Raw genomic sequence first — 23,607 nt, forward strand, 5'->3', positions numbered from 1 at the left:
CGAAGCAGATGTGGCTTTGCTCCCTCATCATTGACTTGCCTGTCTATTGCTTGTGTGAGACGATCAATGAATGAGGAGAAAGATTCTGATGGGCTTTGCTTTACCTCTGTGTAAATGCTTTCTGGAATTCCTGTTGGTGGAATTTGCACTATTGCTTTTCTTGCTGCTTCCTTTATATCTGTCAACACCTCTCGTGGCAAATTTCTTGCTTGATGACCTGGGTCATCATTTGGTGGATCACCTGCCATTTCTGCCACAGTGATGCCTGCATTTGGTCCTCCTTGATATCTCCTCCTGAGCTCTTCAAGAGCTCTTTTCCATTTCGCTTCCCAGATAAGGACTTGCGAATCTGTAAGAATCATTGATGCGATGGATCTGAGATCAAAAGGCGTTAGATCATATATGTTGAATGTTGCCTTCAAAAGCTGCTTGAAGTACGGGGATCCCATTCCATTATCACGGATGGCTTTCACTAACTCTTTGATGACATCACGATCCAATCGCTCCCATCTCAGATTCTGGCCTTGTGCATCGTATGTCACTGGCAATGCTAGACTTCTTGCACCTGTTAAATTGAATTCTTTCAATGCTTTTTTCTTTATCTCAGTCCAATCTGTTGCGCTGGGTACCTGTGCATCAGATATCTGTGAATCTTCCAGAAACTGAATTAATTGCTGCGATTTCCATGATGATGCTGCTCCTGTCATTCCGGAGTCTGCTTGTGTTTGATGTCTGTTCACATCTTCTTGAGATGTGATCCCTTCATCCCTGAGGGATATGTCTCTTCTTGAGATTTCTTTTCCTCCTAATTGAGGAGAAGGAAGCTGGGATTTCTGTGCAGCACGTGATCCCTGTGCAGCACTACCAAAGGAGAGGGTTGATCCATCGGGTAGCCGGAGGATAAATGGAGAATGCGTCTGTGCAGTTGATTGAAGAGGAGCTTGATTGGCTTTTGGTGAAAGGAACACTTGAGGGAATTGAGTGTTTGAATCTGGGTTGAGCTCCAAAGCTGTTTCTTTAAATTGCAGGAGAAATTGCTTCATGAAATCTTTGGATAATAAAACTGAAGGAGCTTGTGATGAAGGATCTGCAGTTGCTGTTGTTGATGATCTGAAAGGAATGCCTTGCGAAGCAGTGATATGAATCATGCTTTCATCCGTGCTGACTGCTTGTTGTTGTAGTTTAGCTGCTTCATGATCCTCTAAAGTTGAACCAGGCTCCATTTGTTCCTGTTGAAATTGCTGCTTTGGAGAATAAATCTGTTTTTTGTATGTAATTGGGAAAAAAGGATGCAATGTGGGTGTTCCGCCACTAGCTGGCGCTGTTGCTGGACTGGCTGAGTATGGAAGTTGCCGTGTTTGCTGTAATTGTACAGTCCCGCCACTAGGTGGCGCTGTCATCGAGACAGCTGGACCCTGTCCGGCACTAGGTATTTTTTCGGGGATCTGTTCCATCAACTCCGACAAAAGACGCTGTGCTTGTAACAAATTCTCCGTTTCTGGATCTCTGGGAACTGCTGTAATAATTTTCGGATGTGCACCCATGCATATGAACGAGCTAGCTGATTGTGAATCACTGAGCGCCTGCTGTGCTGGTATCAAGGCGCCGCTCGTGGGCGGGGTCATGGTCTGCGGCTGTCGTGAGGAGGGGACTCCTTGGAGAAACTCTCCGCCTTGGCCACGCCCCATCCCTGCTTGCACCACCCCCGCCTGCTCTGATCCTGCTTGCACCGTCCCGGCACCCCCCTGGGAGGCGTTCCCTCTCGGCCCGCCCCCCGAGACCGCCCCGTCCCGCTCGCCATCGGGGTTTACCCTGCCCCAAGCGAGACTGCGGCTTGGGATCCACTCCACTCCCACCGCGCTTGCGCCAAAATCCGCCGCAAGCGCCTCTGGGGTTTGCAGTGCATGGCTCTGCGCCTGCGCCTGCACCGCCCTTTCTGGTTCTTTGCCCATGCTTTGCGATGCGGACGCAACTTGGTCCACATTGCTCCCCGTAGCTTGCGTCATCAACCTGCGCTCAGCTACCGGCATGGACTTTCCCCCCGCTGCCGTCCCGGCTCCGCGGTCTGCGAAACCCCGATGGTCGTCCGCGAGTTGTTTTTCCCCGCGATCCGCGCCCCCTTGACACGGTATGTTTTCCCACTGCCCCCCGTTACGTTCCCCGTCACCGCCGTATGATTGTTCCCGGCACGACTGATTCGGATCTCTTTCGCGCGCATGCGCTGCGGTCTTATCTCCCGCGGCTGACGCAATTTGGGGTTGTTTTCCCTGCTGTTTTGGTGTTTGGCGCCCTCCCCCTCCCCCCTGCTGTGTCTGTCCTTGCTCTGCTGGAGGGAAAGGTGGCGAAGCGATTTCACGTGGTGTCTGGGGGGTGTTAATGGGCTTCTAGGTGGAATCTCTTCTGAATCTCCCTGTTTCCCCTCCCGGGGCAATTGTCCCATGTCCAGGGGACGTCTCAAAAGAAAGCATGTCTCTATCTTGATCGCTGGGATGAAGTACCAAGTTTTTGCCTTCCCAGGACTGGCTTTGGGGAATCAGGTTTTGGGGTTTGAGGCACCGAGACAAGCTGCTGTGCATCATGTGCCTCACCTCGGGGAAGCTGCTGGCTTTCCCCTGATGTTGCCTGGGTGAGCTGATGGCTCTCCCCTCCCACATCCCCACTAGGAGATTCGGGACCCGCCTGCTGCTGAGAGGCAGAAGAACTCTCTGTTGGCTGCTGCCCAGTGGAAGAAACCTTGCTTTGTCCCTCCTGCGCAGTCCTCCACTGTTGTAAGGAAGGAGGAACTGCTTTTCTGTTACGTGAAATGGACTCTAGCATGGTTCTCGCTGCGGGCAAAAGCTTCGCAGCTGCTTTATCTTTCTTAGTTGCTCTGTTGTAAAGTTCCCTGTTTGCCTCTTGCCAAAATGCAGGCTCAAATACAACGTGGGTCTCACAATGTGGAAAGTTACACCGAACCCACAAAAGAAGAGCTTGAAGCTCCTTCTCAGAAAGGCCTGCAGGATGTGCAGACACTACTACCCTTAATTTTGCTAGGATCCTAAGCTGTTCCTGGGAGATTCCCACCCCCATGTGTTCTAAATTCGACCGGTCTTACCAAAGCCGAAAAACAGGGTGCAGGTGTTCTCAAATTCGTCCCGGGGGTGTCCTGATCACCGACCAGCAGATCTCAGGGTGACGACTTCAGGGCCCTTGAAGTTCGTCTGTCCAAGGCGAATTTGAAGGCAGCTGCTTTGGCCAAAAATCTTCCCCTGTCTTCTCTGGCTGTTTTCCCGGCTTCAGAGGGCTTGGTGTGTCCACTGGAAAGCACCCAGGGACACCAATTCTCGGGTTGGTTTTCTCACCCGAGATTCAAGTTGTTTAAAGTCCTTGGCCCTCTAAAAGCCCCGAGTCGCGTTGGTATAAAAAAGCAGAGTCTTCAAGGCCTTGCTTTCTGGTTTCTCAAGTTGTTTATTATTTGATATCACAGAGTTTTTCTCCGCTCCCAGTCGAAGTCTGGACAGCGACTGGGACACGAGGCGACTGCCCACCGATGGGACGTCACCTTACATTTATACAGATAGTTACGTGTAGATTATTTACTATTTTGTACCAATGCCTAGTGCTTACACTAAGAGGGTCACTTCTGCTTTGACCCAATCCACTCTAACTATCTTATTTCATCACCACCCCAGAAGATGGAGGACGAGGAAGAAGGAGAATCCCAAAACTACTGAATTTTGCATGTTCCATTGTGCTAAACTACTATTTTCACTTCCTGGTGATTTGCAATTCCTCTCTTTGTGTTGGAAGTTTCTCCCATGGGCTAAGATCAAACTCAGTGTCTTCCTGGGCTCTGTGCCAAGGTCTCCAACCCCCCTGGACCAGCTCCACACCCCCCTGTCCAGGGCTCAAATTCTCTTTCCCGGGTCCCAGGTCATCCAAAGGGATGTCCTGGACTCCAACACTGAGAAAAAATAATCTTCATAATTGATTGTAACTCTGCCCAAGTAAAAAAATTTGGCCCTAAGAAGAGGTCTAGTTGCTCCAAAACACCTACAGGATCTTCCAACAACCCTTTAATTTCTTTTTTAAAATTCCTGACTTCTGAAGAAGTCAAAGGGTCATTTACAAATCCTGTGCTTCCACCTCCCAATGGGGACTTCTCGTAATGGGAATAAATTAATCTCTCTATCCCAGTTTTCCTGTTTTTTATCCTTATGTTGGTATGGTGTTTCTCCTTTAAGAGGAGAAGTCCCCTGGCCAGTAGTAGCTGTCATTACCATGGGGACAGTGGCAAAGGCAGGGGTGGCTGCGTCTGGCAGAGAGGGAGGGGTGGAGGTAGGGGTCCGCCCCGGGGCTGAGTCCTCCAGGGAGGGGAGAGGGTTAGCGGGGGCTGCAGCCGGAACCGCCGACAGGACAGGGTTTTCCGGTGGAAACCAAATCGGGGCATGGATCTTTTGCACGTAGTCTACATTCAGCACCGCTGGAGCCATCGGGGGCAGAGCCGCTGGGGCTGGGACAGCCGGAGCACTCTCAGGCAGGAGAAAGGTGGTTGAAGTGGCCGTGGCTGGGGCAGGCGGGGTTTCCGGCAGAGCTGCTGCAGCCCATGCTGCCGGAACTGAAGCTGGGACGTGTCCCAACATGTCTATTGGAGGGACCCCTGGCCATGCGGGCTGGCCTGGAGCAAACACAGGTGCCATGGACAGCTGGGCAGCCAGCGGTGCGGGAACAACATGCAGGGGGGGCAGCTGCTGGGACAGGGGCCAAGGCGGGCGGGGGGGCCGAGTACAGGGGAGCGGCCGGCAGGGAAACAGGGTTGGCCAGGGGAGCCAGCAGAGATGGGGGAGAAAGCGGCGTGGGAATAGGGGCTTGCGGGGCGGCTGGCCGAGGTGGGGGAGGCAAAATTTTCAATACATCTAAGCCCTTTTCTCTTTTTTTCTCCTCTTGCTCTGTCTTTGGGGATTCTGATAATTTAAAAATTCTTATCCCCATAGGGTCCATGTGTCCTTTCCAGCAGGCAGTGATAAAAATGAAATTTGGAATGTTTATTTTGTAAAAAGCCACCTCCGTGCCCCCCTGTAAGGGATTTATTGAGCCGTGGTAGACATGCCTCATGCTTTCATGGTCAGCATATCTCGTCTTATTACAATTTGTCTTACACTTTTATACACTTCATAACTAGCTCATACATATGGCAAAAGTATAACTCCTTATTGGCTCTCAGCCAATGACGCACACGTTGCTAAGTCCTAATCCCACTGTTAGTGTTATCCTTATCTTTATGGCTTGCTCTACATTTCTCAGGAAGATTCTGCATTTTGTTAACTAAACCAGATCTGCCTCAATGACACTTTGACCTTTTAAACTTTTACTAGCCGCATAGTATATGTCCTTTGGAATGCAGCCATTCTTTAGTCAGGCTCTCTACATCTCCCCCGTTTTCTTTTACAGCAAGTAAGGCAACATTTTTTGATGTAAATGCTGACATTAACATGCGCTGCAAACATTGCAAAATACAAGGCAAAAGTAACAATAACATAAACAGAATAACTATTTCTACAAGTATAAATTGAACCAAACCCTTAAGCCATCCAGTAAGTCCCCAGTCTCCAAGATTAAGTCCAAAAAATGTATCATCCTTGCGTAACAGTGCTGTATGTTGCTGCAATTGTTTTATCTTGGCATGGATGGACTTAGAGTTATTTTTTAAGTTCATGCAACAGGGGAATGACGTGGAGCTGCACGTCCTCCTCAGATTTGATGTGGAAGGAGATCCCAAACTGCTTCTGTATTGTTAGCAGCAATGGTGCAAGTGTTGTCTGAAGCCTGTGTCGCTTTCTTTCCTCCAGACTGCTCATGTGGATTTGCAGGACGTGTCCATTTAGCAGGAATCCATTGAGAGCCTGTAGGGGTGGAAACACATACATACCCTCTTCCCCAGTAAAGAACCTGAGCAGGGCTTTGCCACACACCAGTTTTAGGGTCTCTATAGGTAACATATACAGGAGGGACGGGTGCGGGGTCCTTCTGAAAATGCATGATGACAGGGGGCACATCCCTGTCAGCAAACAGGCAAAGATGATTTAATACAAACAAAGCCCTAAGCAATCTTTCTGCTGGAATGTGTAGATCGGTATATTTTTCTAAGTACCGCTTCAGGGTGCCATTGGCTCGTTCTACTACTGCCTGACCTGTAGGGACATTAGGGATTCCCCTAACATGTTTAATGTTCCAAAAACTAACTAATTTTGCAAATCTCTGACTGGCATAGGCAGGCCCATTGTCTGTTTTGATTTCCTTAGGAACACCCATAACTGCAATACAGCTATGCAGGTGTCTCTCAACATGCTTTGCTTGTTCTCCTGCCTGTGCGGTTGCCCAAATGTAATGACTATAGGTATCAATTGTAACATGAATATACTTCAGTTTCCCAAATGCTGCAAAATGAGTTACATCCATCTGCCATAATTGATTAGACTCCAAACCTCTGGGATTGACTCCTAGGCCAATTCCTTGGCCTCCATTGTGGAAACTACAAGTGGGACATGCTTTTACTATTGCTCGAGCTTCGTTAAGTGAAATTTTAAACTTGCGAGCTAGTCCTTTGGCATTCTGATGAAAAATGCTGTGACTTTCTCGTGCTGCCGTCGTGCGTGGGAGAGGAGCTGGTTGTTGTATTGCTACTAGTTTATCTGCCCTGGCATTGCCTTCTCCTAAACCTTCTTTCAGTTTATGGCTTCGGATGTGTAGTATGGAGTATGGGTGCTGTCGATTCTGTAGTGTTCTCTGTAGCTGCATGAAGAGTTTTCCTAGCCGTGGGTTGTTGACCTCTTTGATGCTCGCATCTTCTATTCTTGACGCAACTCCAACAGTATACATTGAATCTGAGATAACATTTACAGGCTGTGCAAAAGTTTGAAAGGCCCAAATGACCGCCACTAATTCCAAGGTTTGCAGGTTGTCTTGTGGAGTGGCCTGAATAATGTGATGATGCCACTGTTCTTGGATCTTTCATGTGACAGCTGCTTTTCGTGATCGTTGTCCAGCATCAGTGAAAACAGTAAGCGCATTCGGGATAGGCTTATCCTCCCGAAGGGGTTTAACAATCCACTGCCATTGTCCTAACCATTGCAAATGCTTTGGGGCCAGCGGTGCTGAGGTGATGTGGCTAGGGGCATTAAGCAGGGCTTCCGCAAGTTCTGAAGAATTAAGAAGATACCAGTCCATTGTCGCCTTGTGTCACGGTGCACTCACGACGTATGTGTTCGGTACGTCCACATCGAAAATACTTCATCCGAGCTCCTGTGGGAGCTGGACGGCGCTGCACTGCCAGGGCCTGAAGGGGTGCAAGGGCAGCTAATACCTGTTGCTGAGCCTGTGCCTGATTATTCAGACCTTCACTTATCTTTTCCCCTATTTTTTCTAATGCCTGTATCATAAAAACTTGACTGCCAGCCGGGAGTGCTGCAGCCTTGTCTAACAAGTCACGAACAGTCCAATCTCCTGGTGCAGTCGAGATAAGAGACCGGGTAGATGAATTTCCGTTCTGAATAACACATTGTTTCAGGATTGCATCACGCATGTGATCAGCAACGCCTGCTTTGGATAAGGCAGTCATAATCTTATCTACAAATGCACCAAGAGGTTCCTCACGACCTTGTTTAATTCCCATATAGATGGGGAGACCTCCCGGATCCCGAACTTTATCCATGGCTCTTTTTGCAACCGTCATAGCCTCTCTAAGCTTTTCCGGTCCTAACGCAGCCTGCTGTTCTAAAGGAATGTGGTTACCATCGCCCATGAGCTCATCTAATGTAATTCCCTGAAGAGGATCTCCCGCAGGGCGCGGCAAAGCAACAGAAGCGGCTGCTTTTTCTTTCCAGCGCGCCTCAAAAAGTATTTTCTGGTGGGGGGTATATATTAAACGAGCTATGCCTTTAATATCTCCGGGCAACAAGACTGTGGAGTTAAAAAGATAATCTAACATCTGTTTTGCGGGCTCGCTGGTGACCTCAAACTGAGCTACAGTGGCACGGAGCTGTGCTAGCAGTTTCCAATCTAACTGTGTCACGTCCGCTCTCGGGGGCGCCCCTTGACGCTGGTGAAAAATAACAGGGAATGCCAGCGACATTGCCGGAACTTGCTCCTGGGCCGCCGCTGCCAGATCTAAGTCGCCGTCATTTATGCCTTGCTTAGCCAACGCTGCCCATGCCTCCCTTCTCTTTTTTGCCATAGCCTCCGCGATATCCGACAGGGCACCGGGGAACGGCTCCGTGGCATTACTGGGAGGGGGGGGTGGTCCGAGCGGAACCGGAACGGCAGATGGGAGTACCGGCGGCAAGCCGGACAAGGCTGACGGTGGGACCGGCGCGGGAGCGACAGGACTATGAGGAAAGGGGGGGGCTGACGGAGAAGCGGCAGGATTATCAGGAAAAGGGGGAGCTGGCGGGGGAGCGGCAGGAAAAGGGGGAGCTGGCGGGGGGCGCTCTGGGATTTCTACCGACGCGAACATAGGGGGATTAGGTGCGGAAGGATCGTAGTCCCGGTTTCGCGCCTGCGCTAACCGAGCGCTTTCCGCCGCTCGTTTTTTCGCCTGAACCATAAGTAACGCATTCTGCACTACTTTCCAAAATTTACTCATCTTTTTTGCTGGCTTATCATCATCTAACACTAAATCCCACAAACGATCTCCGTATCTGCGCCACTCAGCTAAATCATGAACACTATGAGGGTCTGAAAAGAACCCGTACGAGAGCGCATGCGCCAAAAGCGCTGGCAGATCTTTATCTAAATCTACACCCTTAATATCTCGCTTCCTAAGAAAAGTAGTAAAAAGTTCATACGCCGCTTGCCTGTCCATGCTTAACCGGTACCGTTGCAACCTTCAGGCTTCGGCAGCGCGTATCGGCAGAGTGCACCGATGTACCCCTCTGGGCGGAGTGGCCTGACGACTTCTTCCGATGAAGCAAGGCGCAGCGCCGAGATCCGCCGTCTTAGTGACCCGAACCCATCACAGCTCTTTTAAGAGGGAAAGGGGAATTGGCTATTCGGGCGCCAATTGTAAGGGATTTATTGAGCCGTGGTAGACATGCCTCATGCTTTCATGGTCAGCATATCTCGTCTTATTACAATTTGTCTTACACTTTTATACACTTCATAACTAGTTCATACATATTGCAAAAGTATAACTCCTTATTGGCTCTCAGCCAATGACGCACACGTTGCTAAGTCCTAATCCCACTGTTAGTGTTATCCTTATCTTTATGGCTTGCTCTACATTTCTCAGGAAGCTTCTGCATTTTGTTAACTAAACCAGATCTGCCTCAATGACACTTTGACCTTTTAAACTTTTACTAGCCGCATAGTATATGTCCTTTGGAATGCAGCCATTCTTTAGTCAGGCTCTCTACACCCCCCCCCCCCAGGGAGGAGGGGGGGGCAGTGAAGGGGGAGTTGCCTGGTCGCTTAGAAACCGCCCGCAGGCCCCCTCTCCCAGACCCCAGAGTAAACTGCCTGTCGCCCTGAAAGAGAAAAAGTCTGCACCCCCCCAGACCTCGGACCACCTTAAGAACAAACCTCGAAAGCGGGCTCGCCCGCTCCATTCAAAGAAGCAGCCAGCACCGCAGCCCCCACCCGCTGCCGCCGCCGGGACCGGAAAAGAGAAAGCCAGCCCCAGCCCCTTGCCGACGAGCAGCGGGCGTTCCCGCCGCAGATCGAGGCTGCCAACCCCCGCCGCCGAGACCGGGGAGGGGAAGGGCAGCCCTGGCCCCCACCCGCTGCCGCCGCCGGGGCCGAGAGGGAGAGAAAACCGGCCGCTCCTCCCAGCACCCCCGCAGTCTCAGCCCGAGCCCAACGCTGCCCACTGCGGAGACCCCGGCCGCCCGCGGCTGCCGCCGTCGAGATTCTGCCTCGAGCTTCCCAGCGCGGCGTGGCCAGCCCCGTCCACGGCCCGAGCCCGGCGCGGGGGATCCCAGGGCCCGCGGAGCTGCCCGCCCCGGGCCGGACCCCCCTGCCGGACCGCCGCCCCGTTCCAAAAGAAGGGAACCCACGCCCGTCACGTTCCATCCCCAGCTCACAAGCCCCAGCCCAAACCCCCGCCAATGCTGCCGCCGCTGTGAGGCGGTGCGAGACCCCCAAGACGCCATAACTGCTGCAAAACTGCCATGCGGTCGTTAGAGCCTCCAGCTGCCCGCCCCGGGCCGGACCCCCCCGCCGGACCGCTGCCCCGTTCCAAAAGAAGGGAACCCACGCCCGCCACGTTCCATCCCCAGCTCACAAGCCCCAGCCCAAACCCCCGCCAACGCTGCCGCCGCTGTGAGGCGGTGCGAGACCCCCAAGACGCCATAACTGCTGCAAAACTGCCATGCGGTCGTTAAAGCCTCCAGCCGCCCGCCCCGGCCGACCCCACATGCAAATCAGAAACCCCAGGTGCATCTCGGGACTCTTTTAATACCAGAAACTCCTTATAAAAATAAAACTAAGTAAAATTAAAACACACAGGAACCAATGCTGGGCCGTGTGGACCCTAGAGTATCGGGGAAACTGATTTTTCCAGTTTCTGTGACTCGCTGTGACTTAAGAGTGCCAAGCCAGAAGTGAGACCCCCGAAGAAAACAAAGGCAATTCAGAACTCTGAGAACACTCCCAGCAAGGGAAGAGTTCTCCAGCCCTGCTCAACTCCCTGCAGCAGAGCTGATCAGCACCCTCCTCCTCCACGGCGGGCACAGCGGGCAGCCAAAAACCCCTCGAGCAACCATTGTAAGAGCTGATTAATAAAGGCAATTTAAGGAGATTAATATTATCTCCGCCCATTTTATTTATAACAGGCAGCATATTTTTTCTCCTCTGGATTAAACGGTTCGTTTGAATTTACAAATATATTTAAAGCCTGACAAATCCATCCTTCAAAAGAACCATATCTGGGCAAATAAATATGGTCAGATCTTATTTCCCTTTTTGTCCATTCAATCATACAGTATTGAATCATCTTTACTTTGTCTTTTTTTCTTGTACAAGGATCTAGATCCCAATTTGCTAACATAACTCCCAAAGGGCTATCTTGGGGTATTTCTACTGGCAACTCTTTTCTTTCCTTTTTTCCTAAACTCTGGTTTTTACTAAGTTTCTGTCCCATTTTCAGGATTTTATCTAGTTATTGCTTGGTCTCTTTTCTGTTACCTAACAGCCTGAACACCACCTTTTCAACCCTGAGGCACAGAAAACTCTTTATCTCAGTAGTACAGTACCATGTGTTGCATGCACTGTCTTTCAAAACAAAAATTCCTTTTTACTTCAGCAGTCTATATTACAGATACATTCACTCACTCCACTTACACAATTTTATTTATAAATTTTTTCTTTTCACTTTTCCCCCCTTCACAACCAGACAACACGAGCAGACAATACAAGAAAATGGTACCCTCTTTTAGTATTTAATATTTACCTATAGGTATTTGACTAACCCCCAGATTTAATTGGATTATCACACTTTTTAAGCCTCTAGTGTTTCTCAACCTGGCAGCCTGTTTTAAGGCCCAGGTGTCTTGGACCTTACATCTGCAAGCCTTTTTGTGTTTTTATCCTCAATCTGGCAAAAAAGAAAAAATTCCTATATTTGGCCAATCCCAAATTAAGACAATTAGGAGATAAAAAAAGCCAAGTATGGCCAGCTGGGTGACTTGGCATTCAGCCAAGTCCACACCTTGCTATCTCAGAGACATTCTTTAAATACCCTTTCTGTCGCATCAATTTATGAATATTCATATAATTCCATAAACTAGTTTCCATATTCCAGGAACTGTTTTGCATGGCTCCTCCTTGGGTCCGCCTTTTTAGAGCATGCGTGTTTTGTGGCTGTGTCTTTATTATCGCTTCCAGCTTGGGCCTTGGTCCATGCTTTCTTCAGGTGGTAGATGCTGATAGTTGGTATATCAATAGCAGAGTCTTCTTTACATGTTCACTGGATGTTATCCTGACCAAACAGTTTAAGCATATTACATCAGTTACTACCACTATGCCTAATTTTCTAAAAGCAGAAATAAAAAAACTTATATTCTATATCCTTACCACAACATTATTAACCATATAGCACACATCTTGTGAAAAGCCAAATCTATAATATATATATAACATGTGCAATAATCATCCCTTAATTGCGAGTGCCAATTATGACATGACCTATCTATAACAGTTTTTAAAGACAAGTCTCTCACATGCCATTCATCAATCAGTGGAATCCTTCCTGTTATAAATGAGACAGCCAGATTTAATAAATGAAATAAAAAACAGAATTTATTTTTCACGTAACAGTGAACACGGAAAGCCACAATAAAAAGACAGCCCCGACCCTGGGATCAGCACTGGGTGAACGTATGGACAAGCCTCTATCAAACTTATCCTTCCCCGTTCACGAATCCTGTTATAAATGCAATGGCAAATATCGGATTAATAAAAGACAATTTATTAATAACACAATATTGAACACCAGCAAAATGAGAAAACCACAAAATAGGAAAATATCAGCGCCGCGCCGGGTGGATAGGGGTCCGCACACCAGGGTACAAGACGCCCAAATCCACACCGAACGGCCCTCAGTCCACCGCTTTATAGGATTTTTCTGCCCTGAGGCAGTCCAGGTGTCCAGGGTGGGCCAAATAGTCCAAATTTCTTCTAGATGGCCTTCCCGGATTTGCCGAGTCCCGTGGATCCGTTCCGGGAAGGTCTTTTTCTTATGCAAATTGAGCCAGCCAGTCTTATGTTGATTCTGGTGTGCATATTGTGCCGGGGAATTTTTCGTCGTCGGGGAATTCTGCTTCGCCGTTCAAGAAGGAATTCTCCTTGCATTGGAAGGGATGTGATTCTTATCGGGGCTGGCTAGTGTCTTTGTTTGGTCTGATGGTCCTTGTCCTGTTTTTTGTTTCACAGCTGGAGCCACGGAGACTCGGCTAGGTGCAGATTTCTACCTGCTAGGTTTTTACAGTTTATTAACACCATTATATTATACATTTGATTATTATTTTATTTACAAATTTTTATACCAGATTTATCACAGTTTGTAAAGACAAGTCCCTCATTCCTTTCAGGGATGAGAGGATGGATGCGGCTCCTCACTCTCTCAGATCGGAGGGGAGATGGCTGGTCTGCGGTTGCTGTGGGGAGAATTCGCTGCCAATGTGGAGTTGTTTTTTACTGCTTCTACCATGAGTGAGGTTTTGCTCCTAGGAGCAGCTGTTGAACTGGGACCTTAGCAAACACCCGATCTCACTGGAAAGGGCTCTCACCATCTACTCGGGTGCCGCAGGGGAAAACCCGGGACTCCTCCCCCCTCCTAGGGAGCATCTCCGGGCTGTTTGCGGGAGCCCAGCTGCCACTGCCCAGCCCCGCTGTTTAACCCGATACACTGTGTCTGCCCAACCCCCTGCAGTTCCTGCTATGGCTGCAAAGTTTCTGCTACACTTTGTTTGCTACCCTGGGTGTGCCCTCCTCTGCCATACCAGCATCCTGCTCTGACGTTCCTGGTACAGCCTGCCCAGAGGGGCACTGAGACTGGCTGCCCTTGTGGTTGTGTAAAGGAAGCCCCTTTTATTTCTCTCTCTCTCTCTGTCTCTCTCTCTCTTGCTGGCTCACCTGCCATTATTACATAGAGAGAGGTAGCTGAGCTCGCCCCACAGCACCCCCTGCAGCCCCGGGGGAATCATTGCACCTGACCGGCCTCGCTGGTAGCCAACAGCATCCCTGATGGCTGTGACCATAACTACACCAAAGGGGAAAGTGCTTGACAGCTGAGAGAAGGTTGTTGTTTGGTTTCTGTTTTTGTTTATTGTTGCTGCTGTTGTTGTTTGTTTATCTTGTCATATATATATATGTATATATATTCTACTAAAGAACTGTTATTCCTTTTCCCATTTCTTTGCCTGAAACCCCCATAATTTCAAAATTATAATAATTTGGAGGGAAGGGTGTCACATTTTCCATTCCAAGCGAGATTCCCACCTTCCTTGACAGACACCTGTCCTTCAAACCAGGACATCTATTCAATGGTGTTCATACAAAAGTAGCATTATTCAAATGAATGGCTAGCACAGGTAACTAACTGATCTTGATGCTTGTGCTGATTTTGGCTAGGGTAGAGTTAATTTTCTTCACAGTGGCTGGTACAGGTCTGTGTTTTGGATTTATGCTGAACACAGGGTTGATAATAGAGAGATGCTTTTGTTATCGTCGAGCAGGGCTTACACAGAGCCAAGACCTTTGCTGCTTTTCATATTACCAGGCTGGCAAGGGGGCTAGGGGTGCATGGGAAACTGGGAGGAGACACAGCCAGAGCAGGTGACCCAAACTGTCGGAAGGGGTATTCCAGACCATATGACATTGTTCTCAGTATATAAAGTGGGGAGAAGAAGGAGGAAAGGGGGGATGTTTGGAGTGATGACGTTTGTCCTCCCAAGTAACCATTATGTGCAATGAGGCTCTGCTCTCCTGAAGATGGCTGAACACCTGTCTGCACATGGGAAGCAGTGAATTAATTCCTTGTTTTGCTTTGCTTGCATGTGTGGCTTTTGCTTTCTCTGTTAAACTATCTTTCTTTCAACCCACAAGTTCTCTAGCTTTTACCCTTCTAATTCCATCCCCATCCTGCTGATGGGGGTGTGAGCTAGTGGCTGCATGGAGCTTGGCTGCTGGCTGGGCTTAAACCATGATAATGCTCTACAAAAGGATTTTTACAACCATGAAGACACGATTAACTGAAATTTTGATATTTGGCAGTATGATATATAAGACCATATGTTTCAAAAAATACTCCAAACTAACAAGAACTTATATTTAAACTGGGATATCACTAACTGAAATGAAAAAAAATAGCATAAAGGTCTGATTATATTTATGGAGCATAAGATGACAAAGTAATCAATATGTGATAGCTGAGGAACTGAAAGAGGTTATTTAGGATATGCTGATGCACTTTAGATTATGGGTATTTTCAATAGAGACAGGAAACAAAAGGACAAGACACATATGAAATTTCCTTTGGGATACTATATACATTTAAGTCTAGTAATCCATTCCCAGAGAGATTACTTCAAACTGAAACATGAAAGCAGAATATGGTCAAAATTAATTCCTTCCTGACAAAAAAAATAGCTGGAAAGGAAGAGAAGCTGTTTCAGATAACGAAAGCAAGCACCTGTAAATTGGCATGTAACTAGAACATTACAACACTTCTTGCAATTCAAAGACTGAAATTCAGGAATAGCTTTCCAAAAGCAGTAGGACAAACCCCCAAAATATCTAATTGTAAACCAGACATTTTTGCACTCTAATTTGCATGGAATGCAGTCCCATTCAAATGTATGAGAGATCAATTTATCTTCTTTCAGCTGCACTGGTTTACATCTTTCAAATTTAATACTTGAATTGATGCCTTGGTGTTAGTGTAGGAATCAACACATAATCACTGGAGATGATTATATGCGGTGCTTTATTGAGAGCTCTGGGAATCAGGGGTCCTGGACATACCCAAATCCGACTCTGCCAGAGGTTCAAAATAGACACAGTTTTATACTTTTCTTGTTACATAAGGATACATGTTAATCATTAAACCCCATTGTTCCACTGATTTTACCCAAGCATGAATCTGTAACAATCGATTCTCATGATTCTTGTTTAAGATTCTTGTTTAAGATAATGATCATATTCAGTTATCAGACTAACATTACAATTAACAATAATGTCATTTGTCATATTGTTGATTATACAGGTACAGATCTACCTGACCTATCTAACTTTTTTTCCAGAGCTTACATGTTTAACTAAGAATCACATTTATTCCCCCTCCTCCCCTGATTTATTACCTAAGCAAGTTATACTTGGTTTGGTTAAAACAATAGCATGAAAATAACATCCTGGTTACAGAGAAGCTAAGTCCTGTTCTTATGCCTTTAGAAATCATTTTAACCCTATACTATCATTGGGAAGGCTGACCTGAAACAGAGACTGAAGAGAGCTCGAGAATAAAGTAGATATTTATTGAAGAGCCTTGGGCAGGACAAGAGCCTGACCAGGGCTACACACAAGGAGAACTGAAAATGGCCACAAAATGGCTAATCGGTCACGAGGTCTCACACTTTTGTAAGTTCTGGTCCATTTGCATATTGAGGATTATTTGTCCAATTACAGCTTCAGGTTGTGAGGTCTCATCCTTCTTGTTTCTCTCTTCAGTCCACCGTTGTTTATGATTTTGGGCCTGAGACTTGTACTTGTCCTTGGTCTTCAGCAGGAAAAGGATTTGTTTTGTCTACCTACTTGTCTTGGATTGGAAAGACAGGTGTCTGCTAGGGAGGGCAGGGCCTCCCTTGGAATGGAGAATTCAAACCTCCTTCCTCTGAATTACTATAATTTTGAAAATTAAGGGCCTCTCAGGCAAAGATATAGGGATAGGAATAACAGTTCTTTACTAGTATGTATAGCAAGGCAAACAAACAACAACTACAGCATTAATAATAAACAGAACTCGGAACCAAGTAACAGCTTCCCTGACTGCAGGCACTTTGCCCTTTGGTGTAGTTCCAGTCACAGCCGGCAGGGGCACTGGAAGGCTCCCAGTGGGCAGGGCAGGTGTGATGATCCTCATGTGGCTGCAGGGGGCGCTGTGGCATGAGCTCAGGGAGCATGCAGTAATGGCAGCTTTGTCCAAGACAGGAAGTGATGGAAGAGACGTATCAGAAACTCCGGAGCTGTGGCTGAAGGCACAGGAGGTCTCGGCAGGCAGGGGGTGCAGGCTATAGAGTAGCAAAAAACTCAGTGCAGTGCTAAAGAAGCAGCAGGGGGAAAAGACAACAGCGACCCTGCTCGAAGCACAGTGACAGGCCTCTCTTTTAGTGAGGCAGGAGATAACAAGATCCTAGTTCAGTGGCTGCTCCCAGGAGCAGAGGGTCACCCCACACCAGAAGAAACAGGACCGAGCTGGACTTCTGCAGCAGCAGTGAGTTCCATTCCTCAAGCAGCAGCAGCTCCACCGTTCCCCTCCCCTCCGAAAGCCCAGACTGAGTGAGTTTCCCCTCCCTGCTGTCTCAAGTACCCAGCCATCAGTGCTTCTTAGCAACTCAATGGGAAAAAATTCCACTGGTAGCAAGGAAAGAAAATGAAAGAATAAAACCCCAACCCCCAACACTACTCTGTGAAGAGAGCTTACTAACACTTAATATGAGGCTCAGAATTACACCCCTAGGCAGCACAGAATCTGAAAAACATGAAAGCTAAGACTTAAGGCACCATTCCCCCCCTTTAGAGGCTTGACATGGCCTTTTCCTTGTCGAGTCTCTATCCTAAATATCTACTAATAATAGGTATTCAATTAGAAATAAATATCTAAAAATAGTGAACATATAACAATAGATAAATATGAAATAACAGTAAACATCTAAAAACAGTAAATATCTAATAATAGATAAATATCTAGCAATATAAGAATACAATAATAAACAGTAAAAAACATCTAACAGTAGTATTGTCTTGTACGGTGAGGTATTATGCAAAGAAAGATAATGATTATTGTGCACTGTTCTTTAGGTACAGAGGAGAAATCATTTAAAGCATGTTTTTGTCTGCATCAGTCTCTGCTTTTACAGTTGTTTCAGGAGCAGAAGCTCTCTTAACTCTGGAATAGTGAATCCAGGGTCCTTTGCCAGCAATTTTGACTGTGGTGAGAGTGGTCTGCAGAACTTGGAATGGTCCTCTCCATCTCGCTTGTAGAGGATCATTGTCTCACCATTTAACATAGACTCAGCCTCCAGGTTGGAAGAGATGCGCAGGTGTGTCGAGTCCTATGGGTCTGGATAGCACGATGTAAGTCTGGAGCTTCTGCAAAGTGGAACTTAAAGCCATTAGATATCTCTGTAAATCAAGATTTTTCTTCATGTGAATTTCACCTGGAATATGTGGGATCTGATATGGTCTGTCATAGGAGTATTTCCGAGGGACTGATGTTATCCCTTTGCCTAGGTTGCATGCGGATTCTCAGTAAAGCTATAAGCAAGGCCTGAACCTATGTCATGGATGTTTCCTGACAAATTTTGCTAATTTCTGTTCTGAGTGCCCCATTCATACATTCAACTTTGCCACTCGCTTGGGGTCTATAAGGTGTATGCATATCCCAAGTAATTACCACAATCCAGCTAACTTCTTTAACCACTGTTGCAACGAAGTGCGGTCCCCTATCTGATGACATCCCCAAGGGAACCCCAAACCTTAGAATTATATGATTGTGCAGGACTTTCACCACTTCCTTGGCTGTATTAGTGCAACAGGGATAAGCTTCTGGACATCCACTGAAAGTGTCAACTAACACCAGTATGTACCAGTATCCCTCCTTGCGTAGTAACTCTACAAAATCTATTTGCCAGTAACCTCCAGGAAGATCCCCGGCTTTAGTTACTCCGAACACAACTCTTTTCCTCATGTCAAGGTTGTTTTTACAGCAGATTTCACATTTGCTCACTACTGATTGTATAATGTCAGTCATTCCCTTTCCTATTACTACCTTTTTTAGATGTTTCAAAAGGTTCTCAACCCCAAAATGTGTGTTTTCATGTCCTCTTTGAGCTAGCTCTCAAAGGATCAGGGGTGAGACTACAACCTGATTTGCTGGCGTAACAGACCACACACTTTCTGTGATCTCAGCTTTTAAAAACTTGATTACTTTGTGGTCTGCTTGGTCATATTTGGGAGTGAATCCCTACAAATCAATCTCCTTTTGTGTAATTACTGCGAGAATACCTTTTTCTGCAATCCCTCTTGCTGCTTTATCAGCAAAGCAATTTCCTAATTCTGGAGTGGTTTTCCCTTTTTGGTGACTTTTGCAAGGCATGATAGCTGCTTCTATAGGTTTTTTAATGCTCTCTAAGAGGGCAAGTATTTGTTCAGCATGTTTGATTTGATTACCTTGAGCGTGCAGAAGGCCTCTCTCTTTCCAGATCTCTCCATTGGTGTGGACAACACTAAATGCATATTTAGAGTCAGTCCATATATTTACCTTTTTCACTTTGCTCAGGTCTAAGGCTCTCATTAGTGCAATCAGTTTGGCTTTCTGTGACGACACATCTGCTGGTAGGGCCTTTGCCTCGATCACCTTATCTTGTGTGGTGACTGCGTAGCCTGTCATCCTTTTGCCATTTTTCAAAAGGCTTTTCCCATCTGTAAAAAGCTCCCAATCTGGATTTTCCAGGGGCATGTCTTTGTGGGAAGACATATAGAGATAGTACTAAAGGCAATCCTTACTCCGATATATTGTAGCTGTGTTAACTACCAAAGAGTGGGAACAGGCTTGCCCTCACAGCTGGGTGTGATAAAAGAGTGAGTTAGTTGGTAGAGAGTCGGTTGGAGACTGCTGGCTGTGCTGTGAGGATGAAGGGAGAGGAGGTCGTGTGAGGGACAGATAAGGTAAGCCACTGTACGAGGGACAGACAGGGGTAGGCAGCTGGGCTACAGACAGGAAGCAACGATCTGGAACTGCAGAAGGAAGAGAGAAGTAGAGAAAGAGTCAGAGCTGTGGGGAGCTGCCCATAGGATTGCTACATAGAAAAGGTAAGAAAGACTTCTAGATAACATTATGCAGATGCTTGAAGCCCTCTGAAGTTTTTATTGAAGCACTCTGAGTGCATGGCCGTCTCGACTATGACACATCTTTCAGTTCATGTCGACTGGAAACGACTTCTTCAATTGTCTGTAAACACTTATGTTTGGGCTCCTTGTCAATTAAGGTGGCAGGCAAAAACATGTCAGGGTTAACAACAGAGGTTGTTTTCAGGGTAACATCATCTTGTTCTAATAACAGTGCTTGATATTTAAGCATCTGGTTACCAGATAGCCAATGTCCCCCCTTTTGTTCCAGTACGGCTGCTACGGCATGGAGTACATACACTACAATGTGTTGCCCAAGGGTGAGTTTTCAGGCTTCCTGGATCAGGAGGACAATGGCTGCCACAGTCTTCAGGCACCCTGGCCATCCTTGGGAAATACTGTCTAGCTGTTTGGAAAAGTAGGCCACAGCCCTCTGTTGGTTCTTGAGGTGCTGTGTGAGTACCCCCAAAGCCATATTTAGTCTCTCATATGTAAAAAGTTCAAAAGGCTTAGTTAAGTCTGGTAGTCCCAGTGCTGGGGCTGACATAAGAGAGTGTTTCAGCTGTTTAAAAGCTGCTCTAGTGTTTTCAGTCCATATAATAATTCCTTTTTTGGCTGCTTTTAATGCTCCATATAGGGGTTTTACCAGCAGTCCATAATTTGTTATCAACAAATGACACCATCCTACCATTCCCAGGAAAGCTTGCATCTCTCTCACAGTATAGGGCTCTGGGAGTCGACAGATGGCTTCTTTCCGTTCTTTGCTGAGCCATCGGTGTTCACGGAAGATCTTAAGCCCTAAGTAAACTACTGCTTCTTTGGCAATCTGTGCTTTCTCTTTAGAAACTTTGTACCCACTCAGTCCCAAAAAGTTTAATATTCTTACAGTAAGTTATATGCAGTCATCTCTGGTGTTGGCAGCAATCAGGATGTCATCTGAAAAGAATGAAAATTGGAAAGCTCCTAAGTATATGTTCAAAATTTAGAGTGTTGACACCCTTGATTGTTATGTAATAAGTGTAATAATGTTTTAAATGTTTTTAATTGTAATGTAGCAGTAGAAAACCACGTTTATACTCCCCTAGAAGAGCGGGGGGGGCTCTTTGAAAGACGAGCCCCTCCCCACCAACACCGGAGCGTGCAGCTCCCCCCCGAGCCGCCAGAAAAACCAAAAGCGAAAGCAGTAGCCCTCCCCACTGACGCTGGAGCGGGCCGCCCGCCGTCATGGCCGGGGGGGGGAAGTCTGCGCCCCGCCACCGGGGCCACGAGAGAGAGAGCCCGCCGCTCCTCCACGGCAAGCCCCCCCCGCCGCTGCACGGCTGCGGCGGCCGCCACCGTCGCCACGGCCACCGGCTGCGCTGCCCTCCCGGGGCGGCCCGACTCCCACCGCCACCGCGGCAGCACAGAAAACCCCTGCGCTCCCGGAGCCACGAACCCCGCCGCAAAACAGCCCACGTGGCTCCCGCGTGGCTCCCTGGCGCTGCCGCCCCTCTCCCCCCGAGATGCCGGCCTGAGCCCGTGCTCCCACCGCGGAGCGGCAGCCGGCGTGGGTCTGCCTCGGGCTGCCCGGCCGCCGCCGCCACTCCCGGAGCCGCAGCAAATCGCCGCTGGGGCACCACTGGTGGCGTGCCCCCTCCCCCCACCAGAGCCGGCATGAATCTGCCCCGGGCTGCTGGCTGGACCCCCCGCACCGCGGAACGGATGCCAGCACCGTGACTTCGCAGCGCCCGGTCGCCGCTCCTGTCGCCGCCCCCAGCAAGACCCCAACCTCCGCCATGAGGCTGCTGCGCCGCGACAATTGCACAACGACCCCCCGGGCGACCCCGTGCCACCAACATGCAAATTAAAAACCCCAATGTAACCTGGGACTCTTTTTAAAACCAAAAAACTCCTACAAAAACAAATCAAAGTAAAATTTAAACCCACAAAAGACAGTACTAAACTGTGTATACCCTAAAGTGTTAATGAACATTTTTTTGTAACTCGCTGTAACCTAAAAAGTACCCAAGAAGAAGCAGGACCCCAGACCAACCCAACGAAAACTAGAACTCCTCAGACCCTCGACGAGGAAGAGTTCTCAGCTCTGCAGGAATTTAAAACTGCAAAGCTGAACAAGACCCTCCTCCTCAGGGTGAACCCGGAAGGGCTGCTCGTCCCTCGAGCCACCCTTGTAAGAGCTGATTTATAAAGGCACTTTAAGGAGAAAAATATTATCTCCGCCCATTTTTAACAACTTGAGGACTCGTCCGGGAGTGGCCACACCCAGAAGAGGACCAAGACTGGAAGGCGCCGCCCACCTTGGACCTCCTGGACAGCTGGCCTCCTGGACCAAAGAGGACAACGCACGCCAGCCTCGAAGGACGCCACGCCAGCCTCGAGGGGCACCATTGAGGAGCACCGGGTAAGTATAAACTCGGTGGCGGGGGTGGAGACGTGCGAGTGTGTGTAAGTGAGACGGGGGCCGGGAGCTCAGACCCCCGACGTGAGTGAGGACTCCTAAGTACTGCATTTCCACATCTTCGCGAGAAGTGTGGTTGGGAACAGGAGGAAGCGAAAGGAAATAGAGTGAGAGAGGTGTCTCCAGGGGTGTAGAGGACCCCCCTCCAGACGTGCGGAGGCTGATTTGAGTGTGAGTGGCATGTCATAGGGTAAGTGGTACTGTAGGTTTCTCCTAGACCTGTAGGGGCAAACCACCCAGGTCACCTCAAGTGTGCAGGCAGGCCAGGGATAAGTGTGTGAGGCACGCACCACACCGACGCAGGAGAAAGGGTGGCTAGGAGGCTGCTCCCAGGGGCCTGCAGGGGTGTGGGAAGAGCAAGGGGTACTGTCCGAGGTTATCAGAGGCTGCTCCCAGGAGAGGAGTGGCTAGGCTGGAGGTAACTGACGGGGCACAGGACGGTCACACTGGTCGGGGGTGCTCAAAGGGGAGCACGCTACCGGGTGTGAAGAGTGCATTGGGCAGGGGCTGGGTTAGATACGCTACCGGGCTTGAGTGTGTCGTGCTGGGCGGGGGTAGCCAGGAGTGCTACGCTACCGGGCATGGAGAGGTAAAACTGGGTGGGGGTGTCTAAAGGCGATGCTACCTGGTGCAGTGAGTGAAAGTTAGGGAAGTTCCAATGTGCGAGGGACTTGATGATAGGGTGTGTGAGTGAGTCACATGGTGTGTGTGTGTATCCTGGCAGAAGTAGTGACTGGAACCCTGGGCCCAGGTTGGCCGGCTGCTTACGGGGATACGCCGGACACGCAGGAGTGAAAGAGGGTACTGGCTGGGGTGGTGACTGAAGCACCAGGTGGGCTCAGGCCACTGATGGGTACCGGGGGCTGGCTGTAGCAGGGGTCGGGACCCTAAGGGCGGGTCATACGAACTGCTTCCAGAGCTCACAAGTGAGTGTGAATTGAGTGAATTTAAGTGAAAGTGCTTTAAAGAAATTTTAATTAAAGTTACCAAATAAGAATGGGTGCTTGGATAAGTAAGCCAGGAGAGGCTGAAAAGCAGGAGAAAATACCACATATCCCTCCAGGGAGCCCACTGGGGAAAATGTTAGAACAGTGGGACAGGGAGGAGAGTACTATAGATTTGAATAAAATCAAGATGATTCATTATTGTGTAGAGGTACGGCCTACTCTAAGTCTACCTGGAGAATGGCCATGGCATGGAACAACAGACCCTTGGATGTGTGCTCAGTTAAATCAACATCTGAGAGCCTGAGGTGACATAGAAGTAGAACAAACACAGTATGCTGCCTGTTGGGAAGAACAGAGCAGAAGCAGAGAGAACATAAAATTTTGTAAATTACAGGGGAAAAAAGAAAAGAGTGATAAATACAAAAAAGAAGAGAATGGCCCTATTTAGGATCCACTCAGTTACTTACCTCACCCTCCCGCTTATCCAGATATGCCCCAGGTTCCACCTGGAAACCCCTTTCGGCTTTCCCAGACTGTAACCTCTGTTTCTCCTCCCATACCTTCAGCCCCAAGCCACCCTCAACTCCCTCAAACTAATTCCCCTAT

The 23,607-nt window shown here is 48.2% G+C and overlaps 1 long non-coding RNA gene across 1 annotated transcript; it reads left to right on the forward strand.

The window, feature by feature from the left end:
• Nucleotides 1-1,809: 1,809 nt before the first annotated feature.
• Nucleotides 1,810-5,039, forward strand: LOC310922316. The gene is made up of 3 exons (XR_014592397.1): nt 1,810-2,128; nt 3,486-4,672; nt 4,974-5,039. It is a non-coding gene; the product is annotated as an uncharacterized lncRNA (long non-coding RNA).
• Nucleotides 5,040-23,607: the final 18,568 nt, after the last annotated feature.

This window comes from Zosterops lateralis, assembly GCF_965231275.1.
Source record: "Zosterops lateralis genome assembly, chromosome: W".
NCBI lineage: Eukaryota > Metazoa > Chordata > Aves > Passeriformes > Zosteropidae > Zosterops > Zosterops lateralis.